The sequence below is a fragment of the Podarcis pityusensis genome (genome assembly GCF_964106645.2).
Source record: "Podarcis pityusensis genome assembly, chromosome: 9".
NCBI classification, from domain to species: Eukaryota; Metazoa; Chordata; class Lepidosauria; order Squamata; family Lacertidae; genus Podarcis; species Podarcis pityusensis.
Window position 1 is genome coordinate 57934306 of NC_138034.1, and position 19369 is coordinate 57953674.

A 19369-nucleotide genomic window follows, 5' to 3' on the forward strand; every position below is an offset into this window, starting at 1 on the left:
ATGTGAGCCTGCAACCTCCCAGGCACCACTCTGAATCGTCTGCTCATGGACGAGAGGGAAAAAGGCAAGGCCAAAGAAGAGTCATAAAGTTCCCCCACTTTAGGTGCTGGAGGAGGGGGCAGAAGTCATTGGCGGTATCTGAATCAGCGGACTCGGACTAATGGTGATGCCTGTGATGCCTTTTGTAAATACTTGTAAATAAAGACCATAAAAACGTCAACGGGTGTGAAGTGTTGATCACAGTGAAGAGAGAAACGTATCACCCTGACAACCAACTTGGAAGGCTTTAAAATGTGTTCAGACAAATTCGTGGTGGATACAACTATCAACATCTAGTCATATTGGCTATGTACCTCCTGTGTCAGAAGCAGTATGCCTTTGAATACCTGTTACAGGAGAGTGCTCTTGTGTTCAAATTCTGCTCGTGGGCTTGCCACAGGCATCTCATTGGCTCCTGTGAGAGCACAACGCTGCATTAGAAGGGTCTTTCATCAGATCCATCAGGGCTCTTTTGATGCTGTTATGTTCTTAAGCTATCCAGGCAGCTGAAGCAGAAAATCCCACCCCTGCCCTCTGTGGCAGTAAAGCAATAATAAATTAAATAATTTGCTGTCTTTTCACGACACCCCAAATCAGCTGCTAGGGTTGCCCTCTCACTGTGGATAATGGTCATGTTAGCCCTACCTTAGAAGATTGGTATCCAGCAGAAGTGGATCAAGAGGTTGTAATACCATGGTTGCTATTGTTAACATTATACTGTACATTTATTTCAACGACCTGAAAGCCACATGCATGGTTCTCCTTCCCTCCTCTATTTTATCCTCATAACAATTTATCCTCCTGTTAAGGAGGTTAGTGCCTGGCCCAGAGTGTTTTGCCGCTAGAGACAGAACTGAAAATGTGGCACTTCCCTCCTTCCTGCCTCCTCCTCCACATCCCCTCTGCAGCCACTGCAACCACCACCACAACCTGAGAATACTGGAGGTGGCCTGGGGAAGCTGCAGCATGCTGAAGGTAGCAGATGAGGGAAAGGAGACCAGACAGATGAAGAGGGTGGTGGGACATGGGTTGCAGACAAAGAGGAGGTGTCAAGTGGCACAATCTGTGGAGGCTGAATCTACTGCTCCTCCCAGCTGCTGCCCTGAAACAATGGCCTCACCCAGCCTCATGGTCCTGGCTTTGCCCAAGGTAGTCCAATGAGCTTTGCAGTTGCATCTGGATGGCAATTGAGATCTCCCCCATCATAGTCCAATAGTGATACCACATTTACTCCATGTTATGCTATGTAACATTAAAATGTGGGACACCCCGAGTGATTCTGAAAGGGATTTCAGAATGCAGCTATCAAGTAGTGCTGTTAATGACAGCATAACCTAGTATTATCAGTTGGGGTAAACAGAACCCTTAAAAATAAACAATAAATACATAATGATCAATCATTTGATTTTATACAATCAATTCCCGGCTCCCTTTTTGAGTGGATAACAGAACCAAAATAACCTCTAACTTACCTTTGCCTAATTGTAATGTGGATCCTTTTTTTTTTTACAGTAAACTTTCCCCCGCCTTTTAAAAATGTATCTGAAATATTTTCAAGCCCTGCTAGTGCTTATTTCACATCAATAGTTATGATGTCATTTTTCATGTTAAAGACAATTGCTTGTTGGTATAATAATTCACTGCCTAATTTCATACCAACTTCTCCACATGATAAATGTTGTGTATGCAAAACCTGTCACTAAATAATAACAAAGCTATTGAGAGCAACTCAAGACACCCAAAAACGTTATTTAATTTCAATAGGAATTGACTATATAATTCCTTTATGCCTGCTGACAGAACCAGGCTCCCTTTGCTGCTAGTAAATCTTATCTGGATTTGCAAATTCACCATTGTATGGTAGCATTAGTGTCTGTTTGTTTTTTGTTTTGTCTTCCTTTCCCCATGATTCTAAATTTAATTGTGCTGCATCTGTAAAGAGATAGGCTTCCAGCATTTTCAAAGTCAGCATAAACAAAATGTTTGAGATGGGCCTTTGACAGGATGAATGTATTTCTAGGTTGGTGGAGTAGATTCTAGCAGGCTTCCATCAGTTTGATTAAATTCTTTTCAGAGTAGTTTTCTGATTTCACCGGGACAAGGTGACACCTTACAAATTTCCAATGGCAAAGAGTTGGCAGCAACAAAAGAGGTTTTCTTCTGGCTCAGTGGGGCTTTAAGGTGAGAGGGGAGGAGTTATTCAGGATGTTACAAATGTTGCTGATCTCTCTTCATCAATGTTTGGGGGGTGCTGAAAGTCTTGCACACATTTTGTTAGGAAGTTTGACATAACCAGAGAGCATTGCCATCATTCTAGGTTAGGGATGGAGGAGCAATTTGCTTTGATTAGCATTTTAATGCAAAACTCTCCTATTTGCGAGTCCTGAAACAATATAGGAACCCAAATGAAGCTATCATTTGAAATTCATACTTCTTTGAATTTTGCAATGAAGTTCTCCATACCAGTAAAAAACTTAGTTGGTCTCTAAGGTGCTACTGGAAGGATTTTTAAAATTTTGTTTCAACTACGGCAGACCAACACGGCTACCTACCTGTAAACAAATGCATCTGTTGGGGGGAAATGTGCATTAAGGAGCATATATTAGTGAACATTACATGCACGAATGCATTATTTTAGGGAAAGTTGCTTGCAAAAATATGTATATCAGAAAAGCTTCACCCTAAAATGCTGAAAGTTGCAAAGTGATATGGAAATGTGGAGAACTGGAACTAAGGCAGGAAAAAGGAGAAAACAAGAAACCAAAATTGACAGATTTGCCCATCCCTATCCTGGATTTACTTTATTTTAGCAAGGCATAGGATCAAGAAACACATGATAAAACTGTTACGATATAGAAGCAATGCAGCTGCGAGCTGCTAGCTTGAAAACATCACTTGATGTTGGGACTGTCCGTGGGAAACAGAGGGACAGTCAATTCACAGTGCGAAGCACCGGAATTAGCTCAGAGTGTACTATGAGCTGTACAGGAAGTACAGGAAGTGTTTGTCTCTCGACTGCTGGAGTTTGAAGAGAGCAGTCATGTTTTTTGTAACGCTGCAAAGACAGAAATAAAGGCATGTAAATACATTTCTGTCTATCTCTTTCCCCTGCCGGGGGGGGGGCAACAAAGAGGGTGTGTGTTCTTCTCACGCTGAGAAGGATCGCCTATCGCGACCTCTGCCTGCATCTTGCTGGGAATGCAGCCAGGGAGGTCAACAGGAGACCAAGCCGGGTGCCTGGGAGTGTTGACAGTTTCTCCTGATAAAGGCTTGATTTCCGACAAAAACAAGCTCTGGGTTCCAGTAATGTATAGGAAGATCTGCAAAGAAAGACAGGGTAGGAGTTAAGAATTCAGATAGTACCATGGACAGCTCCGGATGTGCTAAAGAATCATAGACTCCAGGCTCAAATGTTGCTTCAGCAACAGATAATAACAGACTGAGTCTTAAACAATTTAAGGCAGGTAATCTAGTGGGCGGCGCTGTGGTCTAAACCACAGAGCCTAGGACTTGCCAATCAGAATTTTGGCGGTTCAAATCCCTGCAAGGGGGTGAGCTCCCGTTGCTTGGTCCCTGCTCCTGCCAACCTAGCAGTTCAAAAGCATGTCAGAGTGCAAGTAGATAAATAGATATCGCTCTGGCAGGAAGATAAACGGCATTTCTGTGCACTGCTCTGGTTTGCCAGAAGTGGCTTAGTCATGCTGGCCACATGACCCGGAAGCTGTACACCGGCTCCCTCGGCCAGTAAAGCGAGATGAGCGCTGCAACCCCAGAGTCGTCCACGACTGGACCTAACGGTCAGTGGTCCCTTAATCTAGCCAGATCCCTTTAATTGGGTGACAGTCCTGATAACATTGCTTCATATATCTTTCCTTTAATGGTATGTCTTGGCCAAAGATGCAAAGGGTGGCATTGCTCAGGAATGGTAAAGGAAGATCATCTGATTAATCCCTCAAAAATTAAATAGTGCTTTCCTGAATGGGCATCTGCCAGCGGTAATATTCCTGTGTTTGGGCATGGCAGAAGAGAAAGAAGCAGCAGTTTGAACTGGGTCAGAGAGAAAGGAATATTTAAATTGAGAGCTGGGAGTTTAGCTGGAATTAGCTACATAGGCTGTTGCAGCTGTGGATCTTCTGGAATCAGGTGCAGGGACTGGAGGTTACATGCCGCCTTTAGAAGTCTACTTGCTGTCTTTGTATGCTCTGCTTGTATGAAAAGGTCTTGCAAAGACATTCTTTTCCAGCACAGGGAAATAGCCCGGCAAAGTTACCAGTCCCAGAACTTTCCGGTTTAGTCTCTGCCACTTTCAGATTCCTCTGTGTGAGAGTCTCAAATTGTGCAATGCATTCTGGGTGGGGTTCACAGAGCAGAAGGCAGTGTAGCTTGATCACAGGGTTCTGTCAAGTGGCTTCCAATGCTGGAATGAAGCCAGAGAACATATACTGTGCCTGAACCTAAAGGTAAGAAAGGAAATACTTTGAAAAAGCACATCGACTGTGAACCACCATGGAAATTCAGAGTGAAGTTTAAGCATACAATAAACCCAGACATTTGAAATTCACTCTTAGGGTTGTTAGATTGCCTTAACTCTGCCCCCTCAGCGATCCAACCTCCCATCTTCCTTCCTTCTTTGATCTAAAAATAGCACTTCTTACTAAGTAGGTATAAAAGGAACAAATGGTTTTTTAAAAATATTATTTCCAAGGGCTCTAAGAAGCGCTCACTCTGTGGCTTAAATCTGAAAATGTACTTACTTATACTGCTTTCTGAAAAAAATATTGGAAAATTTGCACCTTGCAACCTTGCTTTGCACTGGACTCTAATGGGGGGCATCAAAGGGCTGGGGAACACTGGGAATTAAATGGAGCTCTGGGAGCAGCCTTGGCCACACCATAAACTGTGCACACCCTGTGTCACGATCTTTTAGTGAGTGGGTGAGAACCCAGAGCCCTCCAAAGGAGCAAGAAAAGCTTTTAATACTCCATTTCAGAGACAAGGGTGAAATCTTTTGAGCATGATCCAAGGTTTTTTAAATTCAAATTTCCTACAGATCCCGCACCCATTATAAATATCACACACAGAGAGACAGACACATACCCACAAAATTAGAATCAATTAAGGCAAGTTTGACAATTAAACCAATTGTGGTGCCTTGAAACACCAGACCCCCACAGCTTAAGTCTAAGTAATAATGCCTTATATGGCATCAAATGGATGTTCTGGCTTGGGCTTTGATAAGTCTCAAGGGAGAGGGAATTACACAATCTGCTGGAAGTGCCTCTCTGTGGGTGCATTCGGATGATTGGGAGCTGCAGAGGGGCGATAAAGTTTGATGCATGGCAGTAACTCATCATTACAATGCCCCAGAGTAGGTTTTTACTTTGCCCTGTGGCTAGGTGAACCAGCTGTGGGGGCAAGCTATCGATTTTTGCACACCCTTAAATTGTTGAAATCCCAAGTCCTTTCACTGCTCAGATCCTCCTTTTGTGGGAAATGTGCATCATGCAAATTCCATTGCTCAAAGGTTGCTGTGCAAAAGACCTGCTGGCTGTAGCTGGCAAAGGTCACATGTCTCTCTGGTTTTCATTTTGTCCCCACTGGTGGGGATCAATGTAGCTCAATGGACTTTGCTGTGTTAGGCTGCTCTCTTGCATGTTCGTAGGTGATCAGTGTTTCCCCCACTTTTGAGACTTTTTAAATTTCTGGTTTACAATTGCAAGTATAAGTCATTTTTCAGACAATAAAACCTCCCACATGATTAGTAGGGCGGATAGTGTAGCCTAATCCCATTCCATTGCAGTTCTGCTGGTACTGAATTGTAGGTCCTTTCCATCCCATTTTGGTCAGTTTTCTTTTTTAAAAAAACAGTGCATGAAAAGTCCACATTTATAGTACAGTGGTACCTCAGGTTAAGTACTTAATTTGTTCCGGAGGTCTGTTCTTAACCTGAAACTGTTCTTAACCTGAAGCACCACTTTAGCTAATGGGGCCTCCCACTGCCGCCGCGCTGCCAGAGCACGATTTCTGTTCTCATCCTGAAGCAAAGTTCTTAACCTGAAGCACTATTTCTGGGTTAGCGGAGTCTGTAACCTGAAGCGTATGTAACCTGAAGCGTATGTAACCCAAGGAACCACCGTATATGCAATCCATTTGGTATGAACTTTTTACATTAAACGTGATTCCCCCCCCCGTACATTTAAATGTTTTTCATTGCATTTCCCCTTAAAAATATGCAGTTTGTACACTTTAAAAAATATAAAATATATATTTTGTGAGCAATTTTTTTTCACACCAAAACTGCATCGCAAAATACGCTAAAGTGAATATTCTGACTTGGCTTTCTTTTCTCATCCACAAGCAACTTTGAGAACACAAGTTTGGGTTGCTCGTTGGTGAAAAGCTGACTAAATGAATACCTCATTCTCTCCTGATTATTAGAAAGCATGGGGGGGGGTGAGTAAGCCCCAGCATGCACTTTAGGAATTATTGTGTTCAATGGATCCTGTGCTATCTTTCTAGTGCTTCCATCCTCTAGTGCAGCATTCCCCAACTTGGTGCCCTCAATATGTTTTGAACTACAGCTCCCATCATCCCATTCGCCATTCTAGCTGAGGCTGCTGGGAGTTCAAAATACCTGGAGGGCACCAAGTTGTGGAACGATGCTGTAGTAATACCCAGCTAGAGTAGGTATTTAATTCTGCTCAAGCCCATCAGTCATACTTGTCTCTGCTTTCCAGTATGCTTTTTTTTTTTTTAAAAGGCATGTAATTTTAGTGAGTGACTTTGCTCCTTTGGGTCTTTGATGCTTTGTATGCACCACTTTGCTCCCTGAAAAGATTGATGTGTCCCTCCGCCCACCACAATAGGATAATGGGTAGTTTAAATGTAATTATGTAAAGCAAACTTTAGAAGCCACTGCTGCCATTTATTGATTAGGACATTGCTAGTATGATGGGCTACAAATTATATGACAAAAAAAATATATCTGTCTATTTGTCTGTCACCTTAGAAAATCACCATGGTTCATGTTGGCTCATCTTCCTTGATAGGGAAATTGCCTTACCTATAAAGAGAAGATAGTTGATGTATTGACATTCTGAATGAGTGTTGTGCTACAGGACTGGGACATTACCCCCAATCTTGTACTGAAGTACTAGTTACAACTTTGTATCCTGACCTGTTAAACCACTCACTGGGAAGGTTTAGAGGAGTCTGTGTACCTTCTAGGAAGGTGCAGCTCATAGTTTAAGAATTCAGGCTCTGATCCTATCTGCAAGAGCTTATCAGTCCAAACCCTGCTTGTTCCACCTGTATTTTGGCAGTTGTTGTGGAAATCATACCCAAGAAGCCAAACGACTGTAGGAGGCAACTGTATGCAGGCTGGTCAATTATGCTGCATTCCTGGCTTCCTCGACTTGTTCATCCAAAATTGTTGCTCCAGGATTTTGCCTTCTTTCTAACTCTGCTTTTGGGTTTTAATTTGCTCCTTGGTTAGACATTCCCTATTGGACTGATCCACTGACTTGACTTATGGCCTACTTAGATATATAGTGTCTGATCTGCTCTATATTCTGTAGGGACATGTCAATTTTTCTGAGTTACAGTCATACAAGAAACACTGTTTATTGAAGACACTCAACACTCAGTGCCTATAAATATGCAAAAATGATATTTTCTGATGCATAGTTGTGCATGGTTGACTGCAGAGAAATTACAAGCCACAAGTACTTGCTAGCATGCAGGGCTCCACATGACTGGAATGTCGGCTAGTGTGATCCATAAAATCTGTGTTAGGCTCCACAGAATCAAGATGTCCCACTAAAGTGATCCATAGATTCTATGCTGCACTCAGGGACCATGAATAACTACTCTACAGCAAAGTTTCTTCTAGTCTAAGGGAAAAGAGGGAGAGAACAATCTAGAGACTGGACTATTTGTAAATGAACAGAGTGCAGTTATTCATCATGCTTTTGCAGCTGCTTGTCTGAAGATGATAGCATTAGATTGCATTTATCCCCACACTGCGAAAAGCTTCACTGGCTGGTTTCTGCAGATCAAGCTGCTATTAAAATCACATGAAGGATGCTTGGATATCATTTGGCAACGCTAGCCTCTTCAGTCAGACCTTACAACATTTGTGGGTGATACTCAGCAAATGAATGGCAAAGAATGCCAATGTTTTGCACTTCCAAATAATCTCTTTATGTTGATTTAGGGGGAATGTGAGCAGTGGCTTCAGAGCTGTCAGGAAATGAAAGGTCTGTCCTTGGGAAGGCCTGTCAGTGAAACAGAGAACTCCCAAAAGGAAATCTGGATAAGTCCTGCCATATTGTCTCTCTCCTGCTTCTCTTCATAGTGCAGGAGGTCTGATGTCCTCTTCATTGGGCCAAACCTGTGACCTTACTCAGTAAAAGTGATCATCTCAGTTATCACTGGAGAAGAAATACCTTGTCAAAATCACAGACCTGACTTTCCAGCAATGTTGGGCTTTTGAAGAAGAAGAAGATGTGTTCTTGTTTCTCAAGTCCCATGAGGAAAGGCAACTGGATGTAATTAAGGAGCTGGCAGAGCTATTTTTAATTCCTCCTTGGGTAGGATGCTCCTCTCAGAAAAAAGGACAATGGGTCTAATCCTTTCTAGGACTTCCTCTGAATGTTAATGTACTGTGCATTAGCTGCTGTGATTATTACCCATGGAGCAGAACCTCTCTCTAATATCTCACAAAAGGAAAAAGCATTGCCTGTTTTACAGTAATTGAGCCAGAGTTTATAGTATAGCAGTGAACAGCCAATATGAACAAGCACATCTACAAGGTCTGGATTTCTGAGATTCAACTTCTTGACCCTTACTTCATGATAAGATTTACAGTCCAATCCTAGCTGTGTCTACTTGAAAATTCTGCTGATTTCAGAGAAACTTACTTTTAAGTGAACAGGCTTAGAATTGCAGGACCTCAGAGTGATATTTGTGTACATTTTAATAGTCAACCTATTGAAATTCATTTCATTAGTTTTGGCCCAGTCCTCCAATTTGTTAAGGTCATCTTGAATCCCAATTCTGTCTTCTTTGGGCAGAAGAGAAGCTGTAGTGGAACTGAAACAATACTACATGTGATGAATACAGGGCATAATGGAAAGACTTCTTACATCCATACCTCCTGTATAGTTTTGGGAGAGGAGCTACCAGTGCATTATTTTAAACCATTATTGCACCACAACATGACAAAAGTCATCCTATTCCAATGCATGCCATTATATGTCAAAACATACTTTTATGAAAGCAGGCACACTTCCCTCTCTCCCCCCAAATGTATCTTACAAGCCCACCCATTTGTCTTCAGCTTATGTCTCAAAAATAGCTCAGGGAGTTAATGTGTTGACCAAAGCTGTGATTGACATGTTTAGTGTTAAACAGTGAATGCGAGAAATGATATGATTGCATTCTGCAAGTACATCTGAGGGGCTGACAGCAAAGCAGGTGAACTTATTTAAATTCAAGAAGCCTGGGGAGAAAAGAATGCCTGAATACAAACCTGAGTTTATGCTGGAAATCTAAAACTCTTGCTTAGGCTATTATATGTGTAAAACTTTGGGACAGACTCCCTGGAGCACTTTGGAGGAGGAAAGAACTTTGCGAGGTTCAAGACATAGATTAACATGTGATAGATGACTTCTGATGTGTCCCGTTCCCAGAGCCTCAGTTGGTATTATTGGTATGAGAAAAGATGTGATGCTCCTTGACTCTTTTGTTTTTCTCCTCACCTCCCAATCACCTTCCAACTGTGGTACTGTCATGATACTGAAAGCAGCTCCAGGCTGGTTGCCCAGGAAAGCATAATGGCAAGGAAAGGTTTCTTACAGTCCTTTTTTATTTCAATCTTTACAGAGAGAGGCAATAGAACCTAGCCTCTTGGACAATGGTGTTGTCCCGGGTTAATCTCCACCCTCTGTCTCTCCCACTTCCTCATTCGTCATTCTCACCAGCTCCTCTACAGGTACTGCTACATGTCCTCTGTCTTTGAGCTCTTTGCTCTCCTACTTTTAAGGCTCACCGGGTTCTGGGAGATGGAGGGTCTGGAATGCTTTCTAATGACAACGTGTCAGGCTGGGTGTTTTTCTAGCTCTTCCATGATTTCCTAGCTTTCCCCCTCATTTGCCTCTGAGCTGCAACCTCCCTCGAACCCCTGTTGTAAAGCTATACTGTCTTCCTCTTCCTCCTTCCTGAAAGAGTCAGGATGGGGAGGAGGTCTCCACCATTCCTCTTCTGCCCAGTCACTGACAGGTACATAGCAACGTGAGTTACATACCTAAGCTGAGCAGGCTCTGATATTAAGCTTTCCCACTCACAAAACAGGTCACACTGAACTCTGTTGCTATGTAGTGTAGAACATTCAGTTTGTTTATAGAGAGGCAATGAAGTCATGGATATGGACATGGATAACACTACATGATGCTTTGATGTCATCCTGAGATAGGCAGAGGCGAGACAATGCAAATATCATTGGACCCCAACTCCTCCCATCATCCCCAGCCAGCACTGCCACTGGTCAGAGATAATGACAGCAACATTTGGAGAGCCTGTTCTACCTGCTTGGGTGGGGGAGCTACTGACTATTGGAATGCTAGGTAGTGCCATAGTTGAGAATGTTGTTGCCTCCATGTTTGAAAATTGCTGAAATGAAACTCTCCTCCCCAATTTGTGGTGGTAACCTTTGGAGGTGGGAAGAGCCATTCCAGCAAAATCTCTGCTTCCAAGTGTTGGGGGATGTGAATAGATGCTAGGAGAGGATATATTTATTAGATATTATCCTTCCTTCCTCACGTAGGTGAGTTCAGCAGAGTGTCATCCCTTTGCAGCTTAAAAGGGAAGCTTACATAGGCTAAGTAATCCAGGATGCTTTAAGGCAGAATGGATTTTCCTGCTATTTCTCCCTAAAACAATAACCATGCAAACAGTCTTGTAAAAGATAAAAAATAGCATTCACTCACTCGTAATACTTGTTGAAGAGTAACAGATACAGCAGCTTTGTTCAGGCAGGCTTAAAATGGTATTTCAATTACAAAGACATACTTAAGTCTAGCTTAAACTGGTGTCTGAGCTTGGAGCTCAGAGATACATATGTTCTCACATTTCTGGCAGAGCGGAAAGAGGCAGAGTAAGAGTAAGAGAATGTGCCCAGACAGGCAGAAAATATAGCTACACCCTTTCTCTGTCAGGGCACAGTGGGAGTGTCTCTCACAGAGTCCTCTCTAGCAAACTTAAAGGAAAACTCTGTGAGCTTCAGCTCCTATTATGTACCTGTCTATCAAAACATGAATTGTTGGTTTGACTGCATTTAATATCCCACAGCAGGATGCTTTCCTCTTGCAAAGGGGAGTGCAACCACTTACATTACTATTATTATTGTTAATACTATTACAATTTATTACCCGTCCTTCACCCTGAGGTCTCAGGGTGGTGTGCAAGTTACATGCACATGTGCCTTTCTCAAGCTGATGTAGCGTGCATGTATTTGAACTTGAATAGCCACCCAAATGCACTTTCCTATTATTAAGAGCCCAATGAGTTTTGGCATAATTCATGATTGTAACAAGCCTGAGAAAAATATTAACATTCACCCAGTCAGCTCAGGCTTATGTTATAGTGGAAATTAAAAGAAATCCAAATGACATCCACTGTGCTAAGGAGACCAAATGATACAACTGAAGAAGGGAAGATGGGTTGCTTGGAGAATGGTGTGTTTGCAAGAGAACGATGACTGAACTGGAGCTCAAGTGGCTGCAAATAGATTTCTTATCATCCCTTGGAACTTTCTTTGTTTAATCTTCCTAATATGTGCATGAATATTTAGTTTCCAAGAGAATGGGAGAGAAGGGCGGGGGAGAATTGACTGGAGAAATTGTGACAGGTTTAATTACATTTAAGAGAATATCAGGGAGATCAAAGCTGAAGAGATAAAAGCTGCAGCTACTGTACGGGCTCAAAATATCTTCTGAATCATAAACACGATTAAGTACAGTTCTTCAGACTCAGCCACCCTGAAGCTGGGAGAGAGTCACTGTTGAAATCAAGTCCTCTAGTTACAGTATTTTATGACTCACGTTGACTGCCATTGGCTAGCTTGGTACTTAGGCAGGCACCAAAATGTCTGGGAGCGTTCGGAAGAAAACAGTAAACCAAACATTTCCGCCAAGGTCAGTGGCTCTAAAACAGCCCCCTGATGGGCTGAATGGTCTGTGGGCTGTTCGGTAGAGATGGCTGTTGACTGTAGGCCAACAAAAACCATTCTTGTGTCAACAGACGTAATCAGAACCCCTGCGGTGGTAATGACTCTGTCACACTTTTCATTAGCTGGGAACTGTTTACTTTTTTGAGGGCAAATAGCATTTCTTTTCCTCCCAGATTTTAAGGGTGTTACGCGATCTGTTACTAACAATGAGCACCACTCAATCTCTGCCTCTCTCACACAGTCACACATACTTGCTGCCTTGTTTGCACTGATGCAAATGGAGGAATCCAGTCTAAGTGGAATTCAGTGGTTTCAGGTGGGATTTCTGAAGTGCTGGAGTTTGGTAAGAATTTGGCCGTTTCACAGAATTTGCACTAGTATGCAAAAGCCAGCTTGTCTTAAGGCAACCTCATTTCATTTCAGGTTCTGCTAAGGTTGAAGGAGTTGGAGGAGAAGAGGCCCAAAACAGGGCAACTGTCACCATAGCAAAAATAGGAACCTCTAACCCAGTCATACATTCACATTCCCTTCCCTTCCATCCCTGTTTCCAGCTTGAGCCTAACCTCCTAAACTAGATATGGGAGGTGTGCATGTATTCTCACATTAATCCTTACATGGCATGGAGCTAAAAGCACAGCATTGCTCCCTGGTGAACGTGGTATTGCCTTTTATACCAGTAATGTCTAGAGCATAGAAACATATGAAGCCACCTTATACTAGGTCAGACCATTGATTCAGTATTTTCTACATGGATTGGTAGTGGCTCTGCAGGGTTTCAGGCAGGGGTCTTCATGAGCCCTACCTGGTGATGTTGGGGAGTGAACCTAGGACCTTATGCATGCAAAGGAGATCCTCTACCACCGACGTGTGGCCCTTCCCCATATGAGAAATGAACAGGGCAATTTCCAATGACAACAGAGATGCAGTGAAACTTCAGAGGCTAGGACCACTGACCAGGAGACCTTTCTTGCAATGCTTCCTCTTGTTCATCACCCCATTGAGCCTTCCCCACTTGGTGCCCTCCAGATGTTTAAGACTACAACTCCATTCAGCATGCTCAATAGACATGGTTTATCTGTAAGGTAGTCCAAAGTATCTGTAGGACATCAAGTTGAGGAAGTTGCCTTATGGATTCCAATTAAATTACCTTAAAAAGAACAGATAACACACATGCTATAGGTAGCTTTTGGTGGTTATTGGCATAGCAACATAAGATGCTATATTGTACTAAGCACAAAATGAATATCCCTATTCATTGTGAGAGCTGGTGGTCTGTTGAACAAAACATTCTATAGAAATTCTGCTTTTCCAGTATCCCCATAGTTACATCTTTTTTTTAAAAAATGACAGTCTATTTCAATCATGAGAAACTTATCTGGAGTAAAAGAAATAATCTTCAACAATAGAAATCTAATACGTTTTCAGTGTTCAGAAGACTCAAACTTCACAGCCCTTTAAAGAAAGGTTTTGTGTTTTGTACCTTTGCAAAACAACAGCCCTTCCCTCCTGCAGCCAGTTCAGTTACCAGCAACAGCAGGATCGCATAGCTTTGGACTGAAATTTTGGGGAGGCTTATCAGTTCTACAAAGGGTGTCCAAGGGGCTGGAAATTACATTTCAAGTCCACACCAATGCAAGAGATCCACTTTCACCAGTAAACCTGGCGCTTTGTTAGGCTTGGAAGAGAGATAAGAGAATGCCTGGAGCTTCAAGCCTTTAGAGGTGGTGCCAAATTAAAACTCTGAAGGGCTGGATAAGCTCCATATTTGCAGTTCCCAAAGTCCACTGGGGCAGAGTGTCCAGTTTTAAGTCCAAAGCCCTTAAACCTCTTTGTGGCTCCCCAGCTGTTTTGCAGGGACTGGTTGAAAGACTTAAAAGTCCTGGTTAACAAAAGGGTTTTCAAAGCCAGGCTAGATCTGAGCAAAGCCTCCCTTAGTGTATCTAGGCATTCAAGCAACCAGAGATTCCCAAGGAGTTGTGCAAACTGCAGGGGATTTGTTGTAAAGGCATAACACTATGTAACAGCAGAATGTAATTTACCATGTACAGTGCTCCCAAGCTTTTCACCTCATCTCTGAGATCAGTTACCCTAAGTCTCAAAGAATAGAAATGCTTATTTTATTTGGATGTCAGCAGAATTTGGGGAATTCCTAAAGGGGCTGTTATGGCGACCATCCATCTGCTACGGGCAACCTTGTAATTATTATATTGCCTGTGAGAAAAACAATATTTATTCATTCTCAAATTCCTTGAAATTGGGCCTTGACCTGTAGGAAAATCTGTCTGGGATTCCTTGTGTCTCCAAGAGGTGCCATTATATCCTGCACTACTTCTATCATACAAAACCAAATGCCCTGGCTTATGGATTGATTGATTTACACAGATAACAGTTTAGTATCCCATTACTCAGCTTTCAACAGTTAAAATATTGCAATCACATGATAAAACAACAGCATAAACACAAAGCCATGCAAGCTGGAAACATATTAAGCAGGGGAAAGCCCTAACAGAGTTCATATACAAAACATTGGATTGGATCCAGACTGTTAGCTGAACTTGGTTTCCATTGAAATCAATAGGACTCCGTGTAAATCAGAGCTTTCCAAACTTTTCATGTTGGTGACACACTTTTTAAGATATGCATCATTTTGCGACACGGTAATTCAGTTTTACTAGCAAACTGGACATTAAACTAACCCCTTTCCAGCCCCAGGAGGATCATGGGGAGCACCCACACACTGCAGCTGACACACTAACGTGTTGCGACACACAGTTTAGAAAGGGTGTAAATGATGATTAACTTTGCCTTGACATTCATTTCAGTAGGAACTGAATTTAGTTCATGTTGTTTGGATCAAACCTATTATCTCCCCAGGAAGGCAAAAGCTTGGCAGAGCAGGAAAGTTTCCAACAACCTGGCAGAGTTGGCACCAAGGTAATCTGCCCTGCAGAGAGAATTCCAAAAGTGGTGCCACGGCAGAAAAGGTCCTGTCATGGATGACTTCCTGCCTCAAATCAGATGGCAGGGAACCTCCAATGGTCCTTGGATGAGGATATTATTTTCTGGACAAGCTTGTGACAGTTAGCTGATTGTCACGCTTGCAAAAGGCTTATGCCTTGTGAAGCCCCTTCCATAGCACCATGCATATGGACTATGCTTTAGTCTGCATGGTTTGCAAAAATGGGTCACCTGATGTCAAACTTGGCCCATGGAGAGTGGGGAAGATAGCAGTCTGGCCCTCTGGCCACAGCCAGTTCCCCTGGTGTAGGAAGAGGCATCCACTATTACTTAGAACACAAATATTTCCCAGATATATAATGAAAGTTCATTAAATGCCAATCAGTAGGTTCCAATAATGCATCAATCATTGGACTTAGTTAACACAGAGATGCAATTTAATACTATTTGTGCTGCGTTATCATGCACAATGTGCTTTACAATAGCCCCCCCCCCCGCCAATGTGTTTTAGAAACAGTTTACTGAGATTCGGAACAGGAAATACAGTCCAACAACATCGGGGAAGTTCAGCCACAAATTGGCACGTTCTATTAAAGCAAAAGCAGGCTAGAAATGAACTTCCAACCTTGCCAAAATCCACACCTCCACAGCATGCTCATTAATTCAGGTAGTGTTTTCCAGTGCTATAGCAGCAATCAGTCTACATTCTTCTGGTAGGTTTATTTTTTATACTTTCAGATATCCTTTTTACAGGACAAGGAATAAAATCCATGCTTTTGTAAGAGATAGAAAACTGCTGAAATAGAATGATGAGAGTACTGCAAAACTCAAGCGCTTGCGGGAGCATAAATAATGTGTAAAGCTAACTTCAAGTATTGAATATAATAAGCCAGTAAATTAAATTTATATTTTTCCTGTGAACTCTTTTGCACTCTTTTTTAGGTGCTTTTTGTATTTATTTTGTACACAACAGTAATTGTGTGCAATTGTTTAGTACACAGTGACCTTTCCTGTCCTAAAGACCCATTTAAAATAGTATACACATGTGACAATGTCATCCAATTTCCTTGGAATTAAGGTCAATGGAAACTGCGGTGTATTTGGGATATATAGTTTTATTTCCACACACATAAATAACCTGAGCATAGGATGCAGGGTGATAGTGGGGGGATCACAGCACTAACACTCCTCACTCAGGTATTGCCTCTCCATTAGGTTCCATGGGAAATACCCAAGCCACAGCTTTGAGTCCAGCACAGACCAAGGCCAGCCTCTGTGTCTTCAGCTTCCAGCACCAGCCAAAACTCACCACAACACAGCCACCCCATTGTTCTCCATTCTAGGATGATGTGGCATCCAGGCTAGTAAGGTAGGGAACGGCCCACCTATTTGTCTCCATGACAACAGAGCTTACTCTTTGGACTTATAAATGGTAGTACCTAACTGGCCAGCTAAGGCCATTATCTTATAAAGAAACTAATTTGACTGATTCAGCAGGTTTCCACTTATGGATTCTAATATCTCAGATACAGCTTTGGAAGAGACTCACATGTATCATCCAGACCAGGCATAGACAAACTCGGCCCTCCAGATGTTTGGGGACTACAACTCCCATCATCCCAGGCCGCTGGTCCTGTTAGCTAGCGATGGTGGGAGTTGTAGTCCCAAAACATCTGGAGGGCCGAGTTTGCCTATGCCTGATCCAGACTGACCCCACCCCTATTCCCATGTTCAAGTCTCCCTTGCTTGAGGCACCAAAGGTAACAGAGGTGTACCCATCTGAGTTGCATGAAGTATGAAAGTTTCTTGAATTTCAAGCTCCAAGCATCCAGCGCAAATCCTCTTAAGCTTAAATTCAGATACAGTCACCCATGGCCTAGTCCAGCCCTGTTTCAACTGGGCTGATGCACAACTGATCTGAGCAGAACCACCAGTGAAAGCTGCTAGTTGAAAAATGTAGGTGGCAGGTGTTTGTGATTAAATACACTCACATATACACCAACCCTATTACAGCCCACCTTTCAGCAATTGTAGGGAACTATCACTGTAGTAAACACAGAGACAAATATTGCAATTTCCACCCCCCCTTAGCTTGGCAGGCCAGGGTGATTGTGGCAGTCTCTGTGGTTTAACTTTCAGGAAATTCTTCCTCTAGTTTTCCTCCAGGAGCCATAAGAATTCAGAGAAGTGATTAAACAAGATGTCTCATGCTGGTTAAGGCTCCTCTGTGATCTGTTTGGAGACCAAATTCCATTCTGTTTTTATATCTTAGGCAATTACATGGCAATACATTAAAACCCAAGGAATGTCGTAACATGGAAATAAGGAAATGTAGCATTCCATCTGAAATAGAATAGGCTGAAGCCCCAATGGCTTCCGTCCCGCAAGGCCTTTTCGGTGACAGTAGAAAATGATTAATTATATTTAATATGAGAGAACTGACACACAGCCCTTCAAGTAGACGATAAGGATTTCCACAAGGGCAGGTTGTGGTGGACAGCGAAAAAGACGTATTAAAGTTGCTTCATAATTCCAGAAGTTAGAGCAAGGATCACACTCTCTCACACAAAATCATTGAGAGCACAACTATTTAATAGTTTCCCATTTTCACCTTCTTTCCTAGTTCCACTCTGGTATCTAAAATGCATTTTAGTTCCTCGTTTTAGGTAGTAGGTTACCTGCAGCATAAACTGTGGTGATGTTTTCGAACCAATAAGTCTTTTTTTCCTGGACAGATATAAAAGGGAACACTTTGAGCTCCTTCCCCACAACTGAAGCACATAATAGTTTATGCAAATTTCATTCAATTTTGCTTCAATAGTGCTTATTTCCCTGGGAATTATATTAATGCATTGCCATGAAAATACATAACAATATATGGCATTTTTCATCTTCACGAATACTTGGCAGACAATTACAGAGGAAGAATAAGTGGGGAAAGTGTTGCCTAAGAAATAATTTTTAATTTTATTTTCTTTATATGCTGGTGTTGACTGATTTTCAACAAAGGGAAAATCTAAGACGACCTTTGATTTTCATTACTGGAAGTGAGTTCAGTTTTGTATTGGCCTATTTTGTTTTGATTGAACTATCAGATTCATACCTTTTAAATGAACCCCCCCACCCCAAAGTTTTCCAAGAGAAAATTTCTGGTTTATCTTCTATAAAATTTATTATCCTAAATTTTAAATTTGGGAGAACCAGCTCTGTATATTCACCCCACCCAAGATCGCCATCACATGGGGGGTGGGTTAGTGGGGCCTATGAACTGCCCCCTCCCCAACCCTCTACTACTTTGGCAGCCCCATATATTCTGAGTGCTGAATGTGTCTGACTGCGGTGAGAACAAAATGCTGGACTAGATGGGCCTTTGGCCTGATCCAGCCAGTGGCAAAGGAAGGAGAACTGGCACCCGGGGTGGAGTGTCAGGGGGTGGGGCAAACCGCCTGCTGGCGCATGCACCACTACATACTGCGCATGCCTGTGCACTGCTATATATTGCGCATGCAAGTGCACAGCTATGTACAGCGCGTGCATACTCATGGCTGCAGCAGTGTCGGAGGGATCCTTCACTCGCGGCTGCAGTGGCGTCAAAGGGATCCTCTGCTCATGGCTGCAGCAGTGGCAGAGGGTTAGGGTATGCGGTACGGCGCTTGAGCGGTGCTGCGCATGTGCCACTGGGTGGTTTGCTGATGGCGCTGCTCGAGTGCTGTATGGATGACAGAGGAGGGTGCAGCCACGAGCAGAGGATCCTCCACACGTGGCTGCGGCGGCGTGATGGTGGCAACTTGCGCTGCTGTGCCTGGGGGCAGTGGGGCGAACCCTCCACGGGGTGCCTTCTTGTCACCCCTCCTCAGAGATGGCACCTGGGGTGACTCGCCGCTCTCTCTCCCCTTCCTCCACCACTGGATCCAGCTAGGGTCTTATGTACTGAATGCCTGGAACAGGGAGCTTGCTTGACTCAAATAGGATCTCAGCATGATTAGGGAGCCTGTGAGCTCAGGGTTCTAAGTTGTGTGGGGACAAAAAAAATCAAAGGAGGAATCAAAGCAAGCAGAGGGGGGAAATGGGGAAAGTAGAAATATATTCCAGAAGACAAATTTATTCTTCAGGAACAATATTTCAAATACTTGGGAGACAACA